Here is a 26,012-nt window from a genome sequence, read left to right as displayed (position 1 = left end):
AATGGTGAAGAACTCATTATGATTTATGTCTTTGAGATTAGCAAAAAAGGGTTGGTTCAGAAAAAAAAAATTAAATCACAATCCACAAAGGCTAACATGGAAGTACCAGATTTAGATGCTGCATGGATAAGTTGTACAGTCTCCTAAGGCGTGAGGAAATTGATTTCTAAGAAAGTAATAAAATAATAGCAACTGGCAATTACTGAGGTCTCACATCCTATAACCAAGATGTTTGGCAATTCTGACACATAAATACCCAGCATAACAGTAGCAAAGGCAGTCACTGCTAACCTCCCACCTCTTCCATCATCCCAAGGAGACTCTTTCCATCTATAGCAACTTGACCAGGAGAAATTGTTCCCACTTTCAATCTCTTGGCCACCTTAGTGGGTATCATAATTTTATTCCTAGTCCAAAAACAGAAGGGTTAAATAAATGAAGGTGGGTTATAATTCATTCAAGCCTCATACTGAAGGATAAATGCAAGAGCAGTCATCCACTTGGAAAAACTCATAACCATTTCCTTTGGATTAAAATAGCCCTTCTGCTATCCTAGTTGATGCGAATACCCCTGTTACTAACTACCTGAACAACATGACCTCCAATTCAAGATCACTGGGGACCCCCAGCCATTGACTACTTAATGCCTCACACTTAGGGAGAAAGTGATAGCTCCAAGATTCCACTGGGGCTGTGCTGCGAATCCATTACTGCTACAGTTGCTGAGGTGCTCTCTGTGAGCTATGATCTGAATATCACTAATATCCCATGAGGCTTTAACAGATGTGTACTCAGACAGGCTTGGAGGGAGGCCATTGAGTCTCCTACTCTCAGGGTTAACAAAGCCAAATTGTTTTTTTCACTACAAGACACCTCAGAGTTTTTAATATTCCAGTAGATGCTGTTGTAGCATCCTCAGCACTACACATACAATAGTGATAAATTGTTGGGATGTGTATTTCTGCCCCGTAGAGACTACAGTGTGTTAAGGAAGATGATAAACAAAAAGAAAACAATGCAATCAATGTAAAGAAAAAATAAGGCAGATAATCACGCAATAACAGATTGTAAACAGTGATAAAATCAACCTGAAAGGAAATCATCATGATTTCTGATGAATTAGAAGACAATAGAATGACATCAGATTGAATACAATAAAATGAGGTAGGGCCCGGCGCGGTGGCACAGTGGTTAAGGTCCTCACCTTGCACGCCCGGGATCCCATATGGGCGCCGGTTCTATCCCGGCAGCCCCGCTTCCCATCCAGCTCCCTGCCTGTGGCTCGGGAAAGCAGTCGAGGACAGCACAAAGCTTTGGGACCCTGCACCCACGTGGGAGGACCTGGAATAGGCTCCTGGCTTCAGATCAGCATAGCATCAGCCGTTGTGCTCACTTGGGGAGTGAATCATTGGACGGAAGATCTTCCTCTCTGTCTCTCCTCTCTGTATATCTGCCTTTCCAATAAAAAAAATAATAAAAATAAAATCTTTAAAAAAAAAATAAAATGAGGTATAACAGAGTATCCTTCCCATAGCAGACATATGTACTGGTTTTGGAACTGTTGTAGTTACATAGAATATGTGGGCTCACAATGTAACACATTCCTTGCATGCAAACGAGTCTACAAACATCTAAGGTAAGAAGACATTAGCAGGTGATTTTTATTTTGGACACTGTGACTAAAGAAGCACCACCTTGTTGCATAACCATAGTTCAAGTTCAGTTGAGATTCATTGCTTGCAAACACATGCCTAGCACTTTCTAGGGCCCGGCGACGTAGCCTAACGGCTAAAGTCCTCACCTTGAGGGATCCCATATGGGCGCCGGTTCTAATCCCAGCAGCTCCATTTCCCATCCAGCTTCTTGCTTGTGGCCTGGGAAAGCAGTCGAGGATGACCCAAAGCCTTGGGACCCTGCACCCGCGTGGGAGACCCGGAAGAAGTTCCTGGTTCCTGGCTTCAGATTGGCACAGCACCGGCCATTGTGGTCACTTGGGGAGTGAATCATCGGATGGAAGATTTTCCTTTTTGTCTCTCCTCCTTTCTGTATATCTGACTTTGTAATAAAAATAAATAACTCTTAAAAAAAAAAAAGGAAATAGAAAAGAAGATACAAAGGTTCATCTGGAAACTCCAGTGAAGTTGGCCGACATTCAGAACTCTACTAATAGTGCCTCTACTAACTCTAGAAAAGCCTGCTGGCGTGGATGTGGGGAGAAAGGTACCCTCCTTCCCTGCTGGTGGGAGTGAAGGTTAGTACAACCACCATAGAAATCAGCACATAGAGTGCTTAGAGAATTGCAAATGAACCTGTCATGTGACCCAGCTACCCCACTGCTAGGAACATAGCTAAAGGGAATGAAAACAGCATATAAGAAGGGGATCTTTAATCTTATATTTACAGCAGCACAGTCTACAATAGCAAAGCCATGGAAACAATCCAGATGCCCATGCAAAAGGAGTGGTTTAATAAACGGTAGCACATCTACTCCATGGAATATTACTCAGCCATTAAAAAGAATAAAATTACCCATTTGCAACTGATGTCCTAACTAGACACTATTATGCTCAGTGAAATAAATTAATCTCAAAAGCACAAATCTTCATAAAGGACATATCTTCTCTTTGATAAAAGGAAGCTATCATGCAAATTGTAAGTTCAAGAACCCTTTGCATACTGTTTTTGCTGCATCCCATGAGTTTTAATGTTTTTTTATTTCATTTTCATTTCTTCCAAATGGTTTATTTTCTCTTGTGAAATTCATCACTGGCTCATGGATTGCACTGTGGCATCATTTACCCAAGAGGCTTTTGTGTTTTCTCTTCATCATCCATGCATTGGTTATTCAGTGGCATGATTTTTTGACTCCGTGATGCTGCAATTTTTGTTGTTGTGGTGGTGATTCTTCTAACTTCACACCTGTTGTTGACTTCGTTTTGTGGCCTCTCATTTAAGGGAATGTATAGTGATGGCGTAGTAGAGACTACCATATCCAGATGTGAAGATACAATGCAATATGCATCCCTGCTTCCATATCAAAGATGGACTCCCAATGAAGCTATTGGACATATCTAGACAATGGGATGCTGGACTGCCTGCCATTGTCTGTACCAGCAATGTTGGGGCACACTTAAATAACAGACTAATGGAATTATAACTCCTTATGAAGGACTGTACTATTGTAGCAATATGGGGAAAACCAGTCAGGGGGTTGGAATTTGGGGGTGGAATTACAGACTCTACAAAATTGTACCATAAAATTCAGAGTTAAAAAAAGAGAGATAGAGATATCATTTGAGAAAAAGACCTGAGTGACAAGAGGGAAAAGAGTATTCTAGACTAGGCCAGAAGTGCATGCAAAGGCACTGGGGTAGAAGCACATTTGAAGCATTTGAGAGAGGGCTGGAAGTCTGGAGTTGAATAAGCAAGTAGAAGGGTTGGGGGAAATGGCCAGAGAAGGGGTCACACAGTAGAGCATGCATTTTATGAACACAGGAATAGCCTTAGATTCAGAGTTAAATTATAAAAGGAACTACCTTGCCCATTAGAGTTGATCACAAATGAAACTAGAGAACAGCAAAATAAGATGCTAGAGTTGGTGGTGATTACATCTCATAAACCATGAGTATTCTCTAAATCTCAGTTTCCAAACATTGGTTGAGATCAATCCCTTAGCACTTGGTTCTAATACAGGGGGTACCTGTGTTACACAATGAGCTAAAGGAGAAGGTGAAGAACAAAAGTGATCATGCTGCACAGAGAATGGATGTGTTCCTACCCACCAGAGGCTCAGGGAGACCCAAGCTAGAAAAATCATGGCTAGCCCAGCCATTTGATGGTTTCAGAAATTCCCTACTCCATGCTCCCACAATCAATAAAATGAGGGACCTATCCTCATACCCAGCTTTCATGCATCTCCTGAGTCTCTCCAACATCCTCATAGTTCCCATTACAGTCCTTTCCCACCCCCTAGTATTAGGAGCCATAAAACACAGGAGAAGCACAACCTTGTAGAACAGAGCAAGAATAAGCCTGACAGGACACGGTCTCCCCATCAATCCCCAGCCAAGCATTGCCCTGTGCAGAGACGGGCTGCAGAAGGTCAAGGAGACACATGAGAACCCCCTGGGCAATGTGAGCATCACAGGTAACAGATGTGCACCTGATCCTCAGGCCTTGGTGCTTCCTCACAGGTGGCTTCTACAGACCTTCACTCCACCTCATTTATGCAAATATATATTTACAACCTCTGGCTTTGCTGAGTAGGAAAACCTAAATTTGCAAGCACTTCAAACCCACTTCTGATTTCCAAAAGAATGTCAGAACAAGAAATAAGAGAGCTGCAGACATTGGAGGGAAGTTAAACAAATGAACAAACAAAGCTTTCCAACTTGACAAAATAAATCAAGCAAATTGCATTTATTTTCTCTAAAAGTAAAGTGGAGAGTAGCTCCATGAGGCCTGTGAACCTGCCAAAGGGAAGTGCATTTTCCCAAAGTTTGTTTTCCTGAAAGGTCTGTGCCTCGCATGCACAGTGTAAGCAGTCAAACTGAGTCACTTCAGACTCGTATTTGTAAATCTGAGTGTTCATTCAAAGTTGCAGCTGGAATTTGTACTTTTGAGCTCCTGGGGAAAGCCCTGGCAAATGGAGACAGCTAAAAAAGTGAAGATAATATCTGCTGCTCTACAGCCAAAGCAGTTACTGTAGGCTAGGTAATTTGGTGGTGTAATGCAGGCAAGCACGGTGTTAAGTCCCATCTAAGTTATTTTGTGCCTGAAAACTGCTACAGGCTTCAACTGCCCAGCAGAGTCAGAGGAAAGAAAAGCTGTGTGTTCCCATCACGAAACGTGTCCAGGGCATCTGTTGGCCTCAAGCTTGAATGCAAGTGAAGAGAGGAAGGAAGAACAACGATAGAGAGAAGCATACAGACTCAAGGTAACAAAAGAAGCCTTTAAGACAGCAGGGGAAGGCACACAAGAGAAAGGAGCACAGGAGAGAGCCCACTCAACTTGCCAGACCTGCACCGAGATCAAAATCACCACTGTATGGTGCAGGTGAGGTTTCTAGAATTCCATGACTGTACAGAGCAGCATGCATCGCCGGGAGACTGTGGCCTCGCTGCTTTGTGGAGCTGACTTCATGAGCCCAGAGCTCAGAGCACAGCCTTTGGCAGCACAGAAGCTGTAGCGGGGCACATCCTCCTGCAATGCCAGGAAATTAGGAGTCCACGGAATTCCACCAGTGGCTCTCACCATGGGTGTGGCAGGTACAGAGTCATTCATTTGGGGGTGGCACACACAAAATTATGAAGATTAACATCTTTGCATATTTTCATCTCCTTACCAATTTCCTGGACTGTTGCTTCCATCAGTGTCTGCCAATGCTTAATGGGGAAGAGGCCATCATGAGATTCACATCTTCATTTTCCATTTGGCATTGAGGACTGAAATAATATAAATGAGAGACTCAATATCACACCTAGAACAGATCATCCCAAGCATCATCATTCTGTTACTGCTTTTTCAAGAAAATTCTTACCTGAAGCCTAAAATGTTGACTGAGACCTCAAGAAAACTTCTGATCCAGAATTGACAAGAAATGCTTTTAGATAAGGTGCTTAGGGGCAGGGAAATGTTGGTGTACTCTTAACACATAGGTGAGTTCAACAAAAGAATTGCAGTTTAATGTGTGTATATTTGGGCTAGGTTCCATACTAGGCACCAGTTAAAAATATAATGAAATACAGGCACATAGTCATCAAGGAACATCCCTTGATGATCCCAGATTCCCCACAGGCACCAAAATTTGTAGATGTGTAAGTCTGTGATATAAGATAGTGCGGTATTTTCACATTATCTATGAACATCCTTCTAAAGTCTTTAAATCATCTCTATGTTCCTTAAAACATGTTATACGGGGCCCGGCGCGGTGGCGCAAGTGGTTAAAGGTCCTCGCCTTGCACGCCCAGGATCCCATATGGGCGCCGGTTCTAATCCTGGCAGCCCCGCTTCCCTTCCAGCTCCCTGCCTGTGGCCTGGGAAAGCAGTCGAGAACGGCCCAAAGCTTTGGGACCCTGCACCCACATGGGAGACCTGGAAGAGGCTCCTGGCTTCGGATTGGCATAGTATCGGCCCGTTGCGCTCACTTGGGGAGTGAATCATCGGACGGAAGATCTTCCTCTCTGTCTCTCCTCTCTGTATATCCACCTTTCCAATGAAAAAATAATAAAAATAAATCTTTAAAAAAAAACATGTTATACAACATAAAAGCTACACAAATAGTTATTATTCAGTATTACTTAAGGAAAACAATTTAAAAAAACTATAAGTACTCGGTATAGGTATAACTTTTAAAAATATTTTCAATATAAGGTTAGTTGAGCCCATGGATGCAAAACCCATCATATGAGTGCTAACTGTATGATTGTTTTGTTTAACACAGCTAGAAAGAAAATATGAATTAATAGAGTGTGAAACACACTGCCAAATTCCATCTGTAAAATAATTTAAAAACTTAACATAGTTCATTTTATCCATTTATACCCATTTTAAAAATAATTTCTTATTTGAAAGTACGTCCCATACTTTTGTTCCTGTTTTTGGATTAGACAAAAAAAAATGTTATAGCACTTTCAGTATCTGGTTAAAAAGAAATCACTTCCTTCCCTTGAGGAAAAGTCACACCACGCAAACTGCATTTAATGTTGATTTGGGGTAAAAGAATGGATTTTTTTTTCTTATACAATAAGCACAGGGAACTGCAAGACTTGGAAAGTTAACTCTGGAAAACAAGATATTTTTGGACAAGACTGAAAACAGATTTAATGAAGAATGAATCTTGAGAAGGTGCACTTATGAGCATTTGAAATCTGCTGTGTTCTTATTAGTATGACATTACCCCCACCTGTGGCGTGCACCCAGCTCTTCATACCCACCTCCTTCCTGGAGCTTTGTCATGACTGTAAACATCAGGCTTGCTGTCACAGTGCTACAGCATCTGAACAGAAAGGTCATCAGTGACAAAGGTAAGAGATGGGGCAAGCCAGCACCCTTAGCCCAAACTTGGGCTTCACCAGAAAGTCAGGTTCAAATTGGAAGATTACTGCAGATGCACTGAGAGTTTCAGTGTTACTGTTAGCATGATCAGAACTGCTCCAACATCAGAAAACTGCTGTAAGAGCTGTGCAGCAATCAGCCTTGACTTACAGAGATGCCAAACCTCACTTCCCATTCACCAGACTTGAAAACCTAAAACACTGAAAGGAACCCAAAGCAAAAGCATATATGAATGTTAGCCCAGTTAATTCTACCTTCTCCTCCATTTAAGAAAGTGTTTTGTGCAACAATATTGACTAAAGATTGGCTACCAAAAACAAAAGATTGCCTACAAATTATAACTATTGATGATGCCCTTTTCTCTTAAAATATATATGAAGTTTTTCTTTCTTTTAAAATGGCCAGTAATAAAAGTTGAATTGTAAAAATTGTCTACTGAATTATTTTTCAATTTCAAATAAAAATGGCCAGCATTTTCCTAAAAAAAAAATACTCATGTCTTTATTTAAATAATTTGTCCATTCTTACAAAGGCTAATTTTCCAAAGCCTTGAGAAGCAAAATCCAATGACTCAAATTTATTTATAGAAATGTAAATACGGAAGAGTAAAGGCTCTGGATTTTAAAACACATTTTCACTGTTTTTCAGTGTAATGACCAATGTGCTGATGATGTGGGACTGTTGGAATAGTGCTTTAAAGAATAAATAGTCATTGTTTCAGTACACAAAATTGCCAAGAAATAACTAAATAGAAATCATACAAGGATGGAAATTTTCAAGAAAAAAAAACACAATAATCTAGTCATATACATGAACTTGTACCTCCACACAGTTCAGACATAAACATTACCAATAGCAACAAATTTGTAATTTCAGTGTAATGCATCCTTTCTTATATATTGTCTGCTGAAATTATTACAGTAATTCTTTGGGATAGGTTGTTTTAGTCTTCATTTTAAAGTTGAAGAATACGAAATTTAGAGCAGTTGTGGTGACAGGTTCACAGGCAATGGTTTCAGGCATGTGACCTGAGTTCCCACATGTTGGGATCGTCACGGCACAGATCTCAGCAACAAGATGAAGGCCATTTATGCTCAAAATACAGGGGGAAACCAGCGTTATTGTTTTAGTGCTGCAATCCTGTTATGGATTTGTTTAGAAAGTTTCCAGATCAACAGCCACATGCTGGAAGTTGTTCTTCCAAATGAAAGCCATTTTTCAAATTGGGAAGATTCGCTACCCCAGAGAATTAATCAAATAAATATAATTTCTTTGAAAAAAATATATAACTTCTTTGGAAAAGAAAGTTTCAAAATTAAAACTCTAGAATTATTTCAATCCATGACAAACTTCAAATGAATTAGGTAATTCTTTCCACATGTACATTTAAAGTGTTTAATTTATATATTATATAAATATGTATATTATTTATATCAATAATAATAAGTGATCTCCTGTTACTTGCCTGTATCATTTGCATTTTAATGTGATTTGGGTACACTCAGGCAGAAATATTTCTTATTCAAGCAAATTCTATGTTGGTATCATCTGGTTCTGACCACACCAGAAACAAGGACTTTGGGAAAAGCTTTTATAGTTAAATTCAATTAATTGAGTAATTTCTTAACAATATTTAAGACTTTTGAAAACAGATCTTTAAGAAAGAGAATGGAAGAAGTCTAAGCAAATTTAAGTCACAGAGCTGAATCGATAAGAATACATAATAAGCAATGATTAATAAGCAACTTTTCCTACAATGTTGAATCATTCTCAAACCTCTTCTATTTTTCCATTAAATAATTCATTAAATATAAGTTTTCTTTAAATCTTGCTAATTTTTTTATTGCCTTGAATTCCTGCTAGTTCAAGAGCTAAAATAATTACGGCACAGAATCTGGAGCCTTTCTGTCTGCAGTTATTTAAAGCTCACTTGTTAGCAGAGATTTCAGCACCTGAATTCTCTGTGCTTCTAGCTTACGTCTTTCTCTTTCAGTTTGTAATTAGCAAGGCAAAATAAGAGCATGCAAGCCAATTTAAGAAAATGTGTAGTGCTTAAAACCTCTGACCCATTCCATTCTGTGTTTGGCAAATAGATTTATTCCAGTGTGTGTGAGAACTGTTTGGGGATTGTGCTTAAAACCCCTATCTATTTCACTAAGCCTGACCGGCCAACCTCATGTCTACTGTAATGGATTTAGATTGGGCCCCGGCACTCTCTCACACAGATCACACAGTCCCTGAAGCAACCCTTAAGCAACAGAAACTACAAAGTTCTACAACGAGTTTGTTAATACGCAAAGTTCAGCAAACCCCTCCTTGTTTTTGTCATCCAAACCTAAAAAGATGCGACACAAACATCGCTTTCCAATAATTCCCCAAAGTATCCGCAGCTAATTATTAAATCCCACTTGCCAACATTGGCGTTTCGCTGTCCATAATTCTATTACCTTTTGGAAAAATGTTAGTACAATTTCTTATAATTAACTCTGGTTATTCATTAATTTGGTGATATATTCTCTTACAAGCATTGTGGAAATATTTATCTTTGACTAGTCAGTCACCACAATAGTGGCAGAATTCAACAACTTATTTTAAGCCTGGAGACATTGAGTGCTTTTCGTCTCCTTTGTGGTCTGATAAAATCAAGCCTAGACCTACCTAGCAGACTAATGAAAATGTTGTGAAAACAGGATTTTAAGCACCAGGGCATTACCGAATGTGGTCGCACTGCTTCCATTAAGCATATCATTCTCACATGCTTTATGCATTATTGCCCTTTTTGCAACATTAAGGTCATTGAACAACGGGTTACTTGGAAACTCCACCTCTGCAAACAACTTCTCTGGTGCTAAGGGCTGCCAAGTGAGAACCTCTTTGGGTTTGCCTCGCTCTTTCTGGCTCATTCCTGGGGTTAATAAAAAATCTAGAGACCGATCTGATCTCACTATCATTGGCTGAGAAAACTGGTAAGTATTGCTGTTTTCTTTAATTTTTTTTTTAGACTCTATTTGGCAAAAGCAGAATATAGAAAAAAAAAAAAAGAAGAAGAAGTGATCCAGATCCACTTGCAGGTTTTTCCAGAATTGTGAAGGACTCAGATGCAGCATTTCTGCAGTGTTACACACAAGAATGTGTCGTTAGCAAAGGTCAATTGCTTGTTCTGACAAGCTGCCCCTTCGGTGATGCTCTCTGCCTTCCATGCTGCAGGCTTGTCGTTCAGCCTCTTGACTATCCCTAAAAGGAAAGCATCCCAGATTAAAAAAAAAAAAAAATGTTGCTTTGGTGTGGTCTTCTAGCAGCTCTCTTCATTTTGACTGTGCTGAAAGTAAAAGTGTTGAGGGATTCACATCAAGAATGAACTGAGAGGGGAGTAGATAAATCGCGCTCTTTCTGCTGGTATAATGAAAAGTTCAACACAGTGACTTTTGATGTTTTCGTCACCTTTTCTAATGTCCTAGGTGACATTCACTAGTTAAAGCATCAACCAAAAAAGTCTTGAGGGCATTTCTCTAAATAGGATGCTGGGGCTTCGATTCAACGTGAAAAGAGGAGTTTCTATGAAGATGCCCCATGCCCTCTGCTTGTTTTTTTAAAAAAACCTAAAGCCATTCCAACTGCAAACTTTATTAATGTTTAAAAAATCTAATAATAAATCAAATGTTTATGAATGTACTAACATATATGCAGAAAAAGTATCTAACTTAGTTCATTTTAACTGTTTTCAACAGATACCCTTAGACATTCTAAGTGACAGAAGACAGAACCTGTCAGGATTTTTTAAACTTGTCCCAACAGTTTTAACAGGTGACAAAATTTGGGAGCCACTCAAACAGGTACTTGGCAAATATTTGGCAAATGAATGACAGAAGAAATATTGTATTTCTTTAGCTTTTATCATTGAATATCTCAAAGTACCTCCAAGGGCAATTGTCTCCCAGATTACTGCTATTTGTCTGTAGATAAATATTAATATGTGAAACTTTTTAAGGTCAGGGCTCATTGAATATATTTTTTGCCAGAATTCCTGAGAGACTCAGAGAAATTTCACCATGTGTCTGGCCTGTTCTCTGGCAGCTGATCTCGCATTTAAGTATCTCATGCTATACATTCTCCCATATGCCTATGAATAAAATATCATAATCGTCCTTTCTACCTCTTTTCCATCATATATTTTTACAACACTTGTCAGCTCAGGAAAGAACTGCTCAACATAACAGGTAGCAAGCTTTTGCAATGATATTCCCCATCCAATTTTACATCAAGAACAGCATTTTTATTTAGGCCACTTGCATACATTCAAAAAGAAAAAAAAGTAAACGGTGAAGTCTAGGTGAGGCAACCTATCATGCGTATATTCAAATATACAGGAGAGTACTGCACGTGCTTCAAACACAGCATCTTGCTTTGAGACTGCTCCAGGATGCCACTCTCTGACCACTGATGAAGCCAGACTGCTCTGCAGAGAACATATTTGCAGTGATACAGTTCTTTCTGGGAACCTCATTTCCAGACAAACTTAAAAGAGCTCAAAGAAGAAAAACAGAATGATTATAGACCTGGGCAGATGGATTTGTGGAGAAAGATGAAAAGAATTACATATGTATAACCTGACTAAAAGACGATTAAGGGGGGCTGGGTCATGATAACAGTCCACTAATACCTGGAGGTGCAAACATCAAGGACACCCCGGAATTACTGAGGAGAATACAAAGGGTGTTAACTATAGATAATAGGTCTGTGTTATGAAAGAGAAAATGAAGGCTCAATGTCAAGCAAGCCTTGATGACCCAGTGAGCTAATGAGCCATATGCTGGCTTCCAAAGCAGTAGCATGTACCTCACTTGAGTTCTCATAAAACGAGTTTGAACATTTAGGGAAATAAGTTATTAAGGGCAATTCTGTGTGACCCAGACAATGGCAGGAGCTAGGGGTAATTGAAGGAAGGACAAAATAACTCAATCCTATTACCAAAATGATACTATTAAAAAAAAAGCAGAGAAAACAAAAATTGAATATAATCTTTGCAAATCAGATGGATCCATCGTCTCTCATTTATACATTTACCATACATGCAGAAATACATTGCTGAGCTTTATTTTGCAAGTGGATATATGATAGTCAATTAATTTTGTCTTATATTCAATATAGCTGTAACATGTATGCCAGAGATTTGAAAAGACACAAAAGTACAGAAATCTGTGCAGTAACTTCATAATATTGTTAAAATAAGCCTTATTACTGCCTGGAATTACTGACAAGTGTTTCCCTTTTTATGTAGTGCTCCCAAATACAACCAAATTTGGAATGATAAGAGCAAAAATATTGTAGGAGTATATTCTATGTGCCAGCTATGGTGTTACAAGCATATCCTGCTAGTATGAGATTTATAATTGCCACAATTTGTGAGGGAGGAATTGGATGTTTTTTCCCATTGCTCACATGAAGAAAACGATAGTTAATGAGGTTATGTAGCAAGGTCACTCAGTAATGATGCAGTGATGGAAATCCAACCTTTTGTGGGTTCAGAGCCCACATTCTCTCCTATTTTTATACTATGAACAAAATTGGAAAGCAAATAAAAATGGTCATCTTAGGAAACTGCTCATAACTTTATCTACAACATCAGAGAATACCTATTTTATACTTACTATGATTAACAAAATTATTTTTTAAAAACTTAGAAGAATATTTTCCCAAGAAGTATTTAGTACAACTTGGCCTGTAGTAAGTTCTTGAGAAATTATAATTTTAAAATAAGCACCTAAAGTCCACAAATAAGCCTTTTCAATGTTGATTTCTCTTCCTTTCCTTTGCATAAATTTAGCCATCATCCTTTGTCTACCTCCAACACTCCAGATTCGTATTGTTTTTATGCAGTCAGGGAGACAATAAATAAGTTAACGAGTATTCACCAGCCACTTTGGTTTACATTGTTTCTTGAATAACAGAAGGGAACTGTAAAAGAACACAGTGAATTTCTAGACGATATATTCTTGCAGAAATCCAAACCAAGCCCTGATTATAAGTCGAACATCCTTCGTCTGAAAATCCAGAATCTGATATGTTCTAAAATATAACTTTTTTGCACATCAGTATTGTGTGTCAAGTGGCATATCTGAGACATAAATAAATTTCTCCTCTGGACCTGGGTCCTATCATCAAAATATTTCACAGTGTACACATGAATATTCTGAAACCTAAAAAAAAAAATCCAAAAACCATAAAGCTGAAGCACTTTCATCCTAAGTGTTTCAGCTAAGGCTGCTCAGTCTGTGTGTGCAAGGGGCAGCACTAGGCAGCAGGAATATAATAGTGAAAAGCAAGACCAGAACCAAAACTCCTGGAGCTCACAATTAGGTGGAGAGGACATCACAAACAATAAGCCAACGATGAATAAAACACAAAGCATTAATCCAAACATCATAAAAGAAACAAGCTTAAGATGGGGAGTTGTGGTTAGAGAATAGTCAGAAAAGTTGTCCTTACTCAGATGTTCTGCAGGTACATATGAGACAAGAAAGAGATACATACACAAACTCTGTAAGAAACTTTACACACAAAGTGGACATCAACTCCTAAGTTCTTCAGGTAAAAAGAGTTTGGCACGTCTTAGAAACTCAGGACAAGAATATGAATCGTGATTATTAGACCACTGTCATGTCACACAGATGTAAGCCCCTGGCAGGGAAGTGGGTTTGGCTGTAAGTGTGTTGCAAATCTTGCAATTCTAAAGATTTAAATAATGGAGTGCCATTTTGTGCTTCATATTATTAAAAGCAAATAGGTAGCATGTCACTCGGTAATGAATCCTGCCCTGTGCCAGAAGACTGTAATGGTAGGGATCAAGAGGAATGGAAGAACAGTACATTTATTTCACTCATTTCTTTTTCAATTTTATTTTTGATGATGTTTATATAATTGAGAGGATACATGTCCATACAGACTACTAATTAGGGTGGGAATGGTGGAGGAATAGTGGAAGGTGGATAAGATCATTGTTACCAATTTTCTTTACTTCTTCCTCTTTCTAGGGAAAGAGAGGAGAAAAAGAGACAAACTTTTCCCAGAATCCTAACTGCATCAGTTTTCAGCCATGGGGGTTGGCCACCAATGTCATCCCAGGGTCCCCGATGTGGAGTATGCTCTGAGGGTACTACTCAAGTGGTTTTGATAGTTCTGGCATGCTGTTGATTTCGTTGCTCCAAGGATGAGGAAATCCTTCCAAAGTCCATTGGCTGATATAGCTCACCTCAGAATCTCCATTCACACAAATACTTGCTGTCAGTGCTTGGCTGGGAGAGTTGTCCAATTTGTTCTGCCCTCCATGGTATTAGATGTTATCCCTGGGTCTCAACGAAATGTCCCCCTTGTGCATCTGGGCATGCTATCCAATGCATGCCCCACCTCTTAAGCAAACCAATGGATGTTGCATCCCAGCTCAATCCTGACAATCACACATGTGGCCCCCATATACACTAACAGGATCTGAACCCAGTTGAAATGACCCCAAATAACCCCCACCACGCCCGCCCACAACTCTGGGTCTTGCGCATGATGATGTGTGCAGCACACTGCTCCAGTGTCCTACATCCCATTCAACTTTTGTACACACCAATGGGTTTTACATCCTAATTCAGCCCGGCCAACCATACTTTTCCAACCCACACTTATATTGGCTGGTCGAGTCAGGTCTACCCCTATCCCTGCTTTTCATGCTCACTGGTGGGAGCTGTATCCCATCAGAGAAGTACCCACAGTTCCTCCAGTTGGCCCACTCCCAGCCCCAGATCTTATACTTTCCAGGTGGTTCTGTGGTCTAGTTTGGCAGGCATTGCCCTCATTCCCAGCACTTGCCAGCTGATGTTTCGTCAAGGTCCAATCAGCCTGCACTCACCTTGACTCATGCATGTACCAGAGGATGTGGTTGCTTAACCCAGTTGATTCTTTTCCTAACCCAGCTCACATGCAGGCCAACAGGCTTATAGCCCTATCCAGCATGGTCTACCCCCGGTCCCAGTTCTCACACTCACAACTGGGAGCAGTGGCCAAGGAGGGGAGTCCGCACTGCCTGCCTTTCAGATTCACACACTCATCGCCACACACTCCCCGCCACAAGTTCTGGTGGGTACTGTGGCCCAGTCTGGTGTGACCCACCTCACCTCAGCACTTGTCACTGGGTGCTGTAGCCTGGTTCATCCTGTTCCACCCTTATGCTAGTGAATGCTGCAGCCTAGCCCAACCCAGCCAGCCCCCAGTCCCAGCGCTAACGTGAGCTACCTGGTGCTGCAGCCTGACCTGGCTGTCCTGCACCCCATCCTGGTTCTCAGATCTGTCAGCAGGTGCTATAAACTGGCGCTGCCTGGCTTGCCCTCATACTGAGCCACAGGTATGCTAGCAGGTACTGTAAACTGACCTGGTCTGGGCTGCTCCCAGGCTTTGTGTGCTCACTTGCAGTGACTGCATCCTGACAGAGGAGTACCCCAAGTTCCTTTCTCAGGTCACCTCCCAATGTCAGATCTCACGCACATCGGTGGGTGCTTGGCCCAGCCTGACTTGGCACACTTCCTGTCCTGGCAAGCACCACAGCTTTGCCCAACCAGCCCACACCCATTCCGGCTCTTACTTTTGGCTGTTACAACCTACCCACATCTAGTCCACCCCCAGACCCAGCTCTCATGTGGTTCATCAGGTGCCAAGATCTAGCCTAGCCTGTCCTACACCTACTCTGGCTCTCATGAGCACCAACATGTATGAGGGCCTAACCTAGTCTGGGACACCCCAGACCCAGTACACACTCATGCCAAGGGATACTGCAGTCATGCCCAGCTCAGTTTTCCACCCCCATTCCAGTTCTCATGCTCACCAGTAGAAATCACAATCTAGCCAGGGCACCCCCTTAGCTCTCCAACCAAGCCTACTCCCAGTCTGAGGTCATGTGCATGCCAGAGGTTGCTCTGACCCAGCTCAGCATAGCCCATTCCCCATCTTGACCTTTTCCATTGGCTGCAGAAGCCTGGCCTGGCTTGGCCAGCACCAATCCCAAATCTCCCTGGTGGTTGTTGCAGCCTTGCTCTGCCCAACCTGCCTTCATTCCTGGCTTTCATACAAACCAGTAGGTATGATAGCCTAACCTAACCAACATTGCCTGTATCCATCCTTCTCCTGAACATGCCAATGTGTACTGTTTGGCTTGGCTCTATCATGTCTACACTCCCATAACCAGCCCACATACTTGCTGTGCAGCAGCTTGCCCAGCATGACCAACACCTAGGCTTGAATCACATGCCCACCAACAGAAAACCATGCTCCCCAAGCTCCCCTACCAGGCTCATCTCAGACCCAGATTTCATGTTTGCCAGTGAATGGTATAGGCTTTTACCAAACATAGCCTGCCCCCTCTGACCTGACCTCAATGTGTGCTGATGGACATTGCAGCATGGCCCACCCCGCACCCTATCCTTGGGTGTACCTACAGGTACTACAGCTTAGGCCAGCCTGGCCTGTTCCACACCTCAGTACCCATGAGTGTCCAGGGTTCCATGGTCATGCCTAGCTTAGCCTTCAGCTCTTTAGCAAACCAGCTGATATGGCAGTCCCACAGGGGTAAGCCCATATATCCCCCCCCCCAAAGTCTGCCTCCAGACCTGATTCTCTCACATGCTGGTTAGTGTCATGGCCCAGCCAAGTGTGATCTAGTCCCTGCTCCAACACTCTCTGGCAGGTACTGTAATTTAGCCCTGCCAGGTAGGCCCCCAGCTCTAAATTTAAGGTGTACAGGTGTGTGGTGATCACTCATGGTTGATGCCAACTAGTCCAGCTCAGGCCTCCCATGTGGGCCAGTGCATCAGTTTGACTTAGAAAAATCCTCTATCTTCCCTCCTCCAAATCACTCAGTCTCAGCCCCCTCTTTCACCTGCGTGGCCTTGTTGGCAGAAGTCCCCCAAAAGTCGCTCCTCACCTGTAATGTACTCCCTCAGTGGTACCCCCTACCACACATCATACACCCGCTTCCCTGATCAATCCACAACCCCCACATCCATGAGTACAGGGGCCCACAGCCCAGTCTTCTGGCTGGCCCTGCCCACCCGTTTGGGACCCCAATCCCATCCTCCAGTGCAAGTTCCAGTCTGGGGTACTACCCCTCCGCCCAGCTGAGATTCAGGCATGATAGCTAGTCCCCAAGCCCGCCAACACACATGCCAGCAAGCCAGCCTGGGGCCCTAGCTTCCTCCCACCCTCTTCCCTTCCCTTCTTGGACAATATGTGCAGGAGCCCCTAGGTTTCCTCCTCTCTGTCAGCCCCCTGTGTGAACCCCCAGGCCTCCAGACTCTACAGGGACAGAAGTGAGGCGCCTCACTCATTTCTTGTCTTTAAGAGGATGTTTAACGACAGTTTGATGACTACTCTCTTTGTCTCTTCTCCACATTGAGAAAATAGGAGGCCCAAAGATCAGATTAGCAGTGTTAATTGGGGCTGCTGTGGTAGCACTGGCTATGAGTGGCAGCATTTAAACATAAGGTATATCCTGGAGACAGCTGAAGGACAAGTAAACATTAAAATTCCTAAAGGATCAAAATGATAGTTCCAAGCAGACAAGCAGACAGCTGGATACAGGAATTCACATGAAGAGAGGCCTGGCAAAAGACATTGGGATAGAGGCCTTGATTCTATTTTCTTACATTTAGTATTCATGATACTCTGATTTCTGGAACTCACTCATAGGGAGAGATTGTCCCTCCCAAGCCTGGATGATTTACTAGAAATACCAAAGAACTTCCCAACAACCACACCTATCCTTTGTAAAGCAATTGAGCCAGAGTCCACATCTCTAACATCCACTCAAGTAGATCCAGCAAACCAGGGTCAGTTACCAGACAATAAGAAACCACCCCCTCCACAGCCCAGAGTCCACTGACATTATTCCAAGCATCCAGTCCTGCACCTGCTGAGTTGACATACCCTGCCTTGTCTGTTCTTTCCCAGGGAAGACAGACCTGGCCCATGACTGCTCCTTGTTCCTGCTTCCTAATTAGCCTTAGATCTTCCCACTGGCTCTGCCTAGTATGTGGTATGATCCGCCTCTTCCTATTATTACACCAAGTAACAAGCTCCCTTCAATGGCAACCATCCCTTAATCATTTGATTTAAAAATTATCCCATAAGCTTTTGATTGATTGGGTTTTTACTCTGTTGGCTCTACCTTCAGACCAGAGAAGGTCTCCCCAAAAAGCCGTTGAACTTATCTGGACAATAAGATGCTGGACTCTATGCCTGGTATATGCTTGCAATGAAGGAATCTCAACTGAACTTGAACTGTGACAATGCAGCAAGGTAGAGGAATCCACTATGGGGGGAGGGTTATGGGAGGAGTGGGGGGAATCCCAGTACCTATAAAACTGTGTCACATAATACAATGTTATTAATTTTAAAAAATAAATAAATAAAAATAAATTGAAAAAATTATCCCATAGACATTTGAAACAGATTTAGAGCCTAAGGCTGGTGTTCACAACATTTAGAATAAAGGAGTCCATCTATAGGAGAGTGTAAACAAAACAGAAGGAACCAAGAGGCCCCAGGAAGTCCGAGAAACAAACGTCTGTGTTTTGGGTCTCAGTGTAGTTACTGTGTGCAACTACAACTCATAGCACCCCAGATCCTGCCACATAAACCACTGCTTCCTCCACACAAAGTGTAGGGCTAATCCTGCTTTAAAATGGATAACATTCACTAATCTCACAAGCGCAGTTGTCTTATCTTCCCAGGTGTACAACATTAAGTTTTAAAAAAAAAATAAGTCCACACCCAAAAGGTAGAAACACTTGCAATGTACAGTGACCCATCCCAACCTGCTGATAAGAAGGAAACAACTCCCTTGGAATCACAGTTCCTGCACTGACATGAATGAAGACTATGTCGTTGAGATGTCATGTACCCAAGCACACCTGGCACTGTCCCCAAAGCATGTCTCAGACTTGTTCAGTTCCAGCATGACCGTTCTCACAGGAAGACAAACAAAATAAGCAGCACGTTTTAAACAAAGCTGAAACAATATATTTACAAGAATTACCTTTAATCTGAGTCAATGATCTATCTTTTCAGTAGTGAGATGTCCTTCTTTTTATAAAATAGTTACAGAAACTATTAATTTCTTATTTGAAAGCCAGGTTTTTACAGAGAAAGAAGGAGAGACAGAAAGAGAAGGTCTTCTATCTGCTAGTTCACTCCCCAAATGGCTGCAGCAGCCACAGCTGCACTGATCCAAAGCCAGGAGTCAGAAGCCTCCTCTGGGTGTCCCATATGGGTGCAGAGTCCCAAGAATTAGGCCATTCTCCAATGCTTTCTTAGGCTATAAGCAGGGAGCTGGATCAGATCGAAAATGAAGAAGCCAACACAAGAATCATACCGTATGGAATGTCAGCACTACCAGGGACGGGATTAGCTTGCAATGTGACCACAGCCTCCAAGTTTGTTATTTTTTATTTGAAAAAAAAAAAAGGAGCCAGTCCAATTTTTACTCGTTTGTTTTTCCAGAATCATGAATTTAAGGATTTGGGAACCACTAACCTAAAAGATGTTAACTGTACAGACCTTTGAGAAACAGTTCTATTATTGACAACAGCCAGATTTCTGCTTTCTACTTCATGTGGAAGCCTGAAGACACTGTGACACAGCTTGAGTGAGTTTTCTCAATCTGACCTGTGATTCCAAATTTCCATTCTCCCAGGTCAATCCCAGGGACAAAGCTCCTATACCAGAGATGGAGTGAAAGCACAGATGGCCACGAAAAAGAGTCAGCCTGCTCAGATGCTGACAAAAAGCTCAAGGGTGCACCAGTGACTCATGTGTCTGGTGGTAAGATAGAGACAGGATCAAGTTGTTTAACAGCAGTCCCTCCTGTCAGGTAGATGTGGCTTGCTCCAAAACCAAGTCCAGTTACAGATCACGTGGCTACAACTTATTTATTTGAATAGAAGTAAATAACATTTCATCAGAAGCCACTCATTGCCTTTAGTTTGAACAACTACTACAAGGAAGTATAGGACGAACAATGAACTGGGATTTTTCTTGTTGTTTTTGTTTGCTAATTTGGGGAGTAATTATGGCATCAAATTTCTGGGCATGTTCTTCAAAAAGTAGGTCAGACTCAAAATGTTTGGAGATTATACCTCAAGAGGAGGAGCTGGTCTTGAGAAGATTGCTTGAGAGGGGTGGAGGGAAACAGATTCAAAGGCAACATAAATGATGATTCAGGCCTTTTCTTCCTTTTTCCTATTGGGGTTAACAGATTACAAGACTAATGTAGCATTAGTCATTTTATCAAATGAATCACAATTGAAGAGGAAAACGGCCTCCCTTTTCTATGGGGAAACTGACTCAGAGTTGGAGAAGCTGGCTCCATAATTCCCCACTCTTACCTAACATGGTCATACGTGAAGCAGGAAGAGGCAAACCATTTGCTAGTGGAATCCAGATCGCTGACTTTCTCAATTTCTTCGCTAGTCAAAAATGAAGACTGCAGAAAACACTAGTAGCATGTTTGCATGTGGTATATGTTTAAATGTTTCTTAAAAGGAAAAGAAAACGATCACTTTTTTGTCATTGTTAAGACTTTCATTCAATTTTTACCTTTAAAAGAAAATACTGACATGAGATCAAACGGGGAAGTCACATATTTTGTTTATGTAAATAGGAGCACACTTGTAAGGGCATTCATGAATTTCATTACACAAACGTAAGCATGTGTATATTGGGATATGTGCATTTTAAGAAAGGGAGATGGAGTAAAAGCACAATCTTCTTATAAGTTCAGAGAAGGGATTTTTTTTTTTTATTTTCAGCTACAAAAAAAAAAGAAGAGTTCTAGTGCAAAATATTTTGAGTTGGGTTACTTTGAATTTTTTTGAACCATCCATCATGTTTCATGCTGACTGGGCCCTTAGACTTATGGTAACGGTTCAGCAGTTCATTCCCAAGATAAGTAGGTTATCTGCTATTAGACATGGGCAAGAAATATTTAAAAGTGTGTGTGGGGGGGTGGGGAGGGAATGCTAGGTTTTACAGAAACGCTTGGAAAAAAAATCCAAAAAGATCTTATAAGAGTTGTTTATTTTTGAAATAGTTCCAAAGGCAAACCATTCAAGAATGTTCCTTCTGTACAAAGTCCTTAAAAATTAGACTAATCCCAACTGACTCCTCACCTTCAATCTGTCTAAAGTAGCCTAAATAAGCTAAGACCAGATGATCTGAAAATCCTTGAGATTGGAAGGGTAAGGCTTGCCCTGCTCTTGCATCTTTAGGAAATGTCCAGCCTTCCCTCATCAGTACCCCACTGAACACTCAGAGATTCTGCCCCACATGCAGGTTCTATCAGCCAGCAGCCACAGGGCTCTGCTGTTTGGCAGTACCTTCTCCTATCGCCAAGTGCCCTATTTAGCCAAGCCAGAGTTGTACATTAGAGCACTTTCTTGTATTTTCACACTTGAGAAATGGGTGCTAAACTGCCAATAAAACAACTCCTGCGAGCATTTATCCTCCTTTCATGATTCACAAGAAGTGTTCATTCTCTCCATCTGCATAGCAGTAATGCTAATCTACGAGACTGACTCAGGTGCTAGGGTCTAACGTGCATGCAATTTGGGAAGTCTCATTTATATTACATACTCTAAATACATTGTATAAATATTTTTATATTACTTATATGTGAAAGGCAGAGTGACAGACAGAGTGGAACACACACACACACACACACACACACACAGAATGTTTTTCATTCACTGGTTCAAGCATACCCTGCCCCTCAAATTGTTCCAAAAGGCAAGATTGAGCCAGGCTAATGTTAGGAGATTGGAACTTTGCCCCCGTATTCCATGTAGGTTGCAAGAGTTCTAGTCCTCGAGCCATAATCTATTGCTTTCCCCAGACTGTTAACAGGGAGGTGGTCAAAAGTGAAACATCCAGGACTTGAACCAACACAGAGAGGTTTAACTCACTGTATCCTAACACTGGCCTCGAGAAGCCTCATTTAACTAAAATGCATACTTAGCTGTAAATGCACAATGAATTTTTTAAATAAATATGAGTTTAGCAAAGCTAAATCACAAACTTGAAAAAATTTAAAATTACTACAAACCACAAAAATTCAGAAAAATTATATACTACTTGTAGGAATTTATATTCATATGTCTACACTGTTTTCTGCATCCTCTGTCTTCATGTTATTTGATCACTATCACCCCTAAGACCCTCACCCCTTGAAGCTGCTATCACGTTGGCCTCTTGCCCACAACTTTAGACCCAACTGCTCCAGTAGAAGTTGCATAACAAGGTTTTCCTACGCTGTGAAGTGTTCCATCCATGTTGACTGTTGCTGTCATCAGAGTCTGGACTAGAATGTGTATATTAGGATGGCTGAAGAAAAAATGGCAAATTTTGATTCTTGCCATTTTGATTGCTGCCAAAGCCATTTCTGTTCTTCTCTGTCTTATGATTATAAACACGACTCTGAGTCCCCACAAATGGAACTGCTGAAAACACAGGTCCAAGTCTTACATCCTTAGAGCGAGTCGCCATATGTGTGCATATGGTACACATGTATACATACAATATGTAGAAGCAAATGGCAAGGGTATTTAGCTATACTAGCTTGCCTACATTAGAGATATTTTATCAAATCACAGTCTACATTTAGAAAGCTAGCTAGAAACCAAAGTACAACTTATGGCACAATGTTGCTTAAATTAAAACAGCACTGAAAGTTTTAAGATGATAATCAATGATTTCATACATTTTCTCCTTCATTAGAAAGAGTCAGCGTTTTTTCTACATTACCAAACAGTCATGTCCCCAGTTCAGAGAGGAGAAGAATGAAAAACTGATTCAGGTCATGTGAAATCAATAGAGCAGACAAACAAGATCTTGTTTATTCAGGTCCACAGAGTGTTTTTTTTCCATCACCATACTGGATTTATTTCCTGGAGACAGCAACATCACACATTTTTTTAAACCACATAAAATTCAGCACAAAGACACATATGAAAATTTGGTGACCAGATGAATATAAAAATTTGATAAAAAGATGAGGGGGAAAAATGCAAAAGACCACACAGGAAGGAGATGGTTACAGATGTTCTGTTGTCTGCCAAACAAAGACAGCTGTGGGTTCACAGAACATGATCAACATAAAGTTGGAGAGCATCTATATTAACTCTTATTTCATATGTCATTCACATGAAATATGAAAGGCTTGTCATCGTACGACTGTGCTCTCTATAATGTGGAGCTAATCAGCGTTACCTTAAGTTAATCCCTTAGGTGTTTCCCCATTTGCAGCCCTGGAGTTTGCCCAAGATACTTTCTTTCTCTCTACCTCAATTTCAAGGCTCATTTAATTTTTGTATTCAAGGACTTGTACAGTTTGGTATAATTTTAGGTGCTGCTTGACTCAAACCTCACATGAAAACTGGGACTTTTAGGTAAAAATAAGTTATGATACCCTGTATTCCTTTTTCCATTGATAAAATATTCTCCTCTCTATCGCCACTCCAATGATCCAAAACCTACTTATATGCCCAGATAATCTCAAATTCTTCTCCTGCATGTTCTGGTCCCAAGGTATTAGACAATGCCATTAGCTCTCAACTATGATGTTATGAAATAATCTCATCATTTCCATGTGCCTAAGATATTTTTCTTCCCACAAGAGCATAAATCACATGAGAACGGGCACTTCATAAATTCTTCTTTATATCTAGTTTTCATCTAAGCACATATAACGCATCCATTAAGATATGAATTCATTTGTCCTGGTAGAAAAGGTACCCCCACATTTCCATTCTCTAATCTTATTCCATTACCCTTCAGATTTGTTCCATCCCGTATGTTCAGTTTGACATCTCTAGAATCAAATTGCAAAAGTTAAGCCACAGCTTTATCATTTACTGTGCCTGCAACCTTAAACAAGTTGCTTCACATTTCTGCGATTCAATTTTTCTAATTAAGAAAGAATGAAAATAAAATGGGCTATGTTGAAAGGTCAGTGTCAGAATTAAACAATCATGGTTGGCATAGTATCCAGTAAATCATTATTTTAAATAAATAATAACTGTTAATATTGCTTCTATCATTACCCTCTGAATGGCCCTCATTCCAAATATAAATAACCCATTAGTTCATGTGTATTCCAATTAACATTATTCCTATAATTATGTAGTATTTATTTGAAATTCTATGCATTTAGCAGTGTATTCTTGCTTGTATTGTTTCTTGTAGCTCAGATCTCCTTGCAATATCCCATTTCTTCATCCTGCAGGACATATTTTAGATGTCAGTGCCATATCAATACCTGAGGACCCATTGAGGGATCTGTGAGATCAAAACTATATTTTAATAGGAATGATCAAATTTATTTTCCATTTTTAATGTCAGAGGAATCCACCAATAGCTGCATGGCACAGGATGTCAAAAGAGAATGGTGAGATTATGTGAAAAATCTAATTTTCCATTATTAAGCTAGAATTAAAGACATTGACAAAATATAAACAATATAATTCCAATTAGAACATTAGTTTTGTAATTGACATGCAATTTTACACACCTATGGAGCACAGTATAATAGTTTAATAAATATATATAACATGTAATGAACAAATCAGAAAAATGAGCATATCCACCATTTAGAGATGAGAATATGCAAGATCTTCAAGTATTTTGAAATATGCCGTTGAATATTAACTGTCACCCCCATCATATTATAGAACCATAGAACTAATTCATCCCTGCCCCTTACCCTCCCCAGCCTCCAGAAACGATTTTTCTTCATGATTCTATGAGATTCAAATACTTATAGTATGCATACTCAGAGGACATTCACAATTTTCTGTGCCTACCTTAATTCATTCCACATAATATACCTCAAATTCACCTATATTGCCGTAAGAGACAAGATTTCATGTCTATTTTCTAAAAATGTTATTTTCATAAAAATCAATTATGTCGTTAACATTTAATATGTTTATTTTGCATTTTCAAATGAATTGATGTTATTTTTATTTTTTCAGTTTGAAATTCACCGATTGTGAACATTGATAGATAAAATGCATACACTCAAACTCTTTAAGTCAATCATTTAAAAATAATATAGCTCAATAATCTTCACAGAATAAAAAGAGAAACTGAGAAGTTGAAAAGGGCTACTTTAAAAATTCCTTAAAATTGTGGTTTTGGTGCATTTTTATAATCCTAGTTCTTATGCCTTAATATCATAAAATGTCTTCATTTTATCCTCTCCTGAATGACAGCTTTGCAATCAGTTTAATTAAAATGAAAGTCATCAAGTTGTTTCCTCTCAATTCTTTGAATAGGTCATTCCATTGTCCTCTTAGCTTTTGTCATTCCATTGCTGTTGATGTTTAGTTGCTCTTTTTTCTCTGGTTTCTTTTAAGATCAGTTATTTCTTTAGATTTTTTCCAATCTCTCAAAAATGTTTCTTCACAATATTTCTTCCTTTTCCTCAGTTCTAGAACACTGAAATATGTTATTAACACACTTTTGTTTTCAATGCTAGAAATTTTTATTCTGGCCTAGGAACTAATGTTCTGCCTAACAATCATTTGAGTTTTAATTTTAGTATTAGCTCTACAATGTTTTCCCTATTTAAATATTTTTGTTTTCATTTTAACTTGTTTTTATCCAATTTTTTTACTCTGACACACTTTGTGTGTTTCTTAAACATCTTTAATTATTACATATAAAGCACCTGTCTATTATTTTCTACAATACATAATCTATGATATAGTTGTGTGAATATATGTGTATGTGTGTGTATATATATATATACATATATATATGTATATATATATATACACACCACTTGCTTGAAAAGATCAAATATCAGAAAGGATGTAAATTGTTATCCATCAGTCTTAGAACTCTGAGAGTGACTGCTTCTTTATGCG

This window comes from Ochotona curzoniae, unplaced genomic scaffold, assembly GCF_017591425.1.
Source record: "Ochotona curzoniae isolate NIBS_2020 unplaced genomic scaffold, NIBS_Ocur_1.0 contig_3190, whole genome shotgun sequence".
In the NCBI taxonomy this organism is placed as follows: Eukaryota; Metazoa; Chordata; class Mammalia; order Lagomorpha; family Ochotonidae; genus Ochotona; species Ochotona curzoniae.
This window is presented reverse-complemented; position numbering follows the sequence as displayed.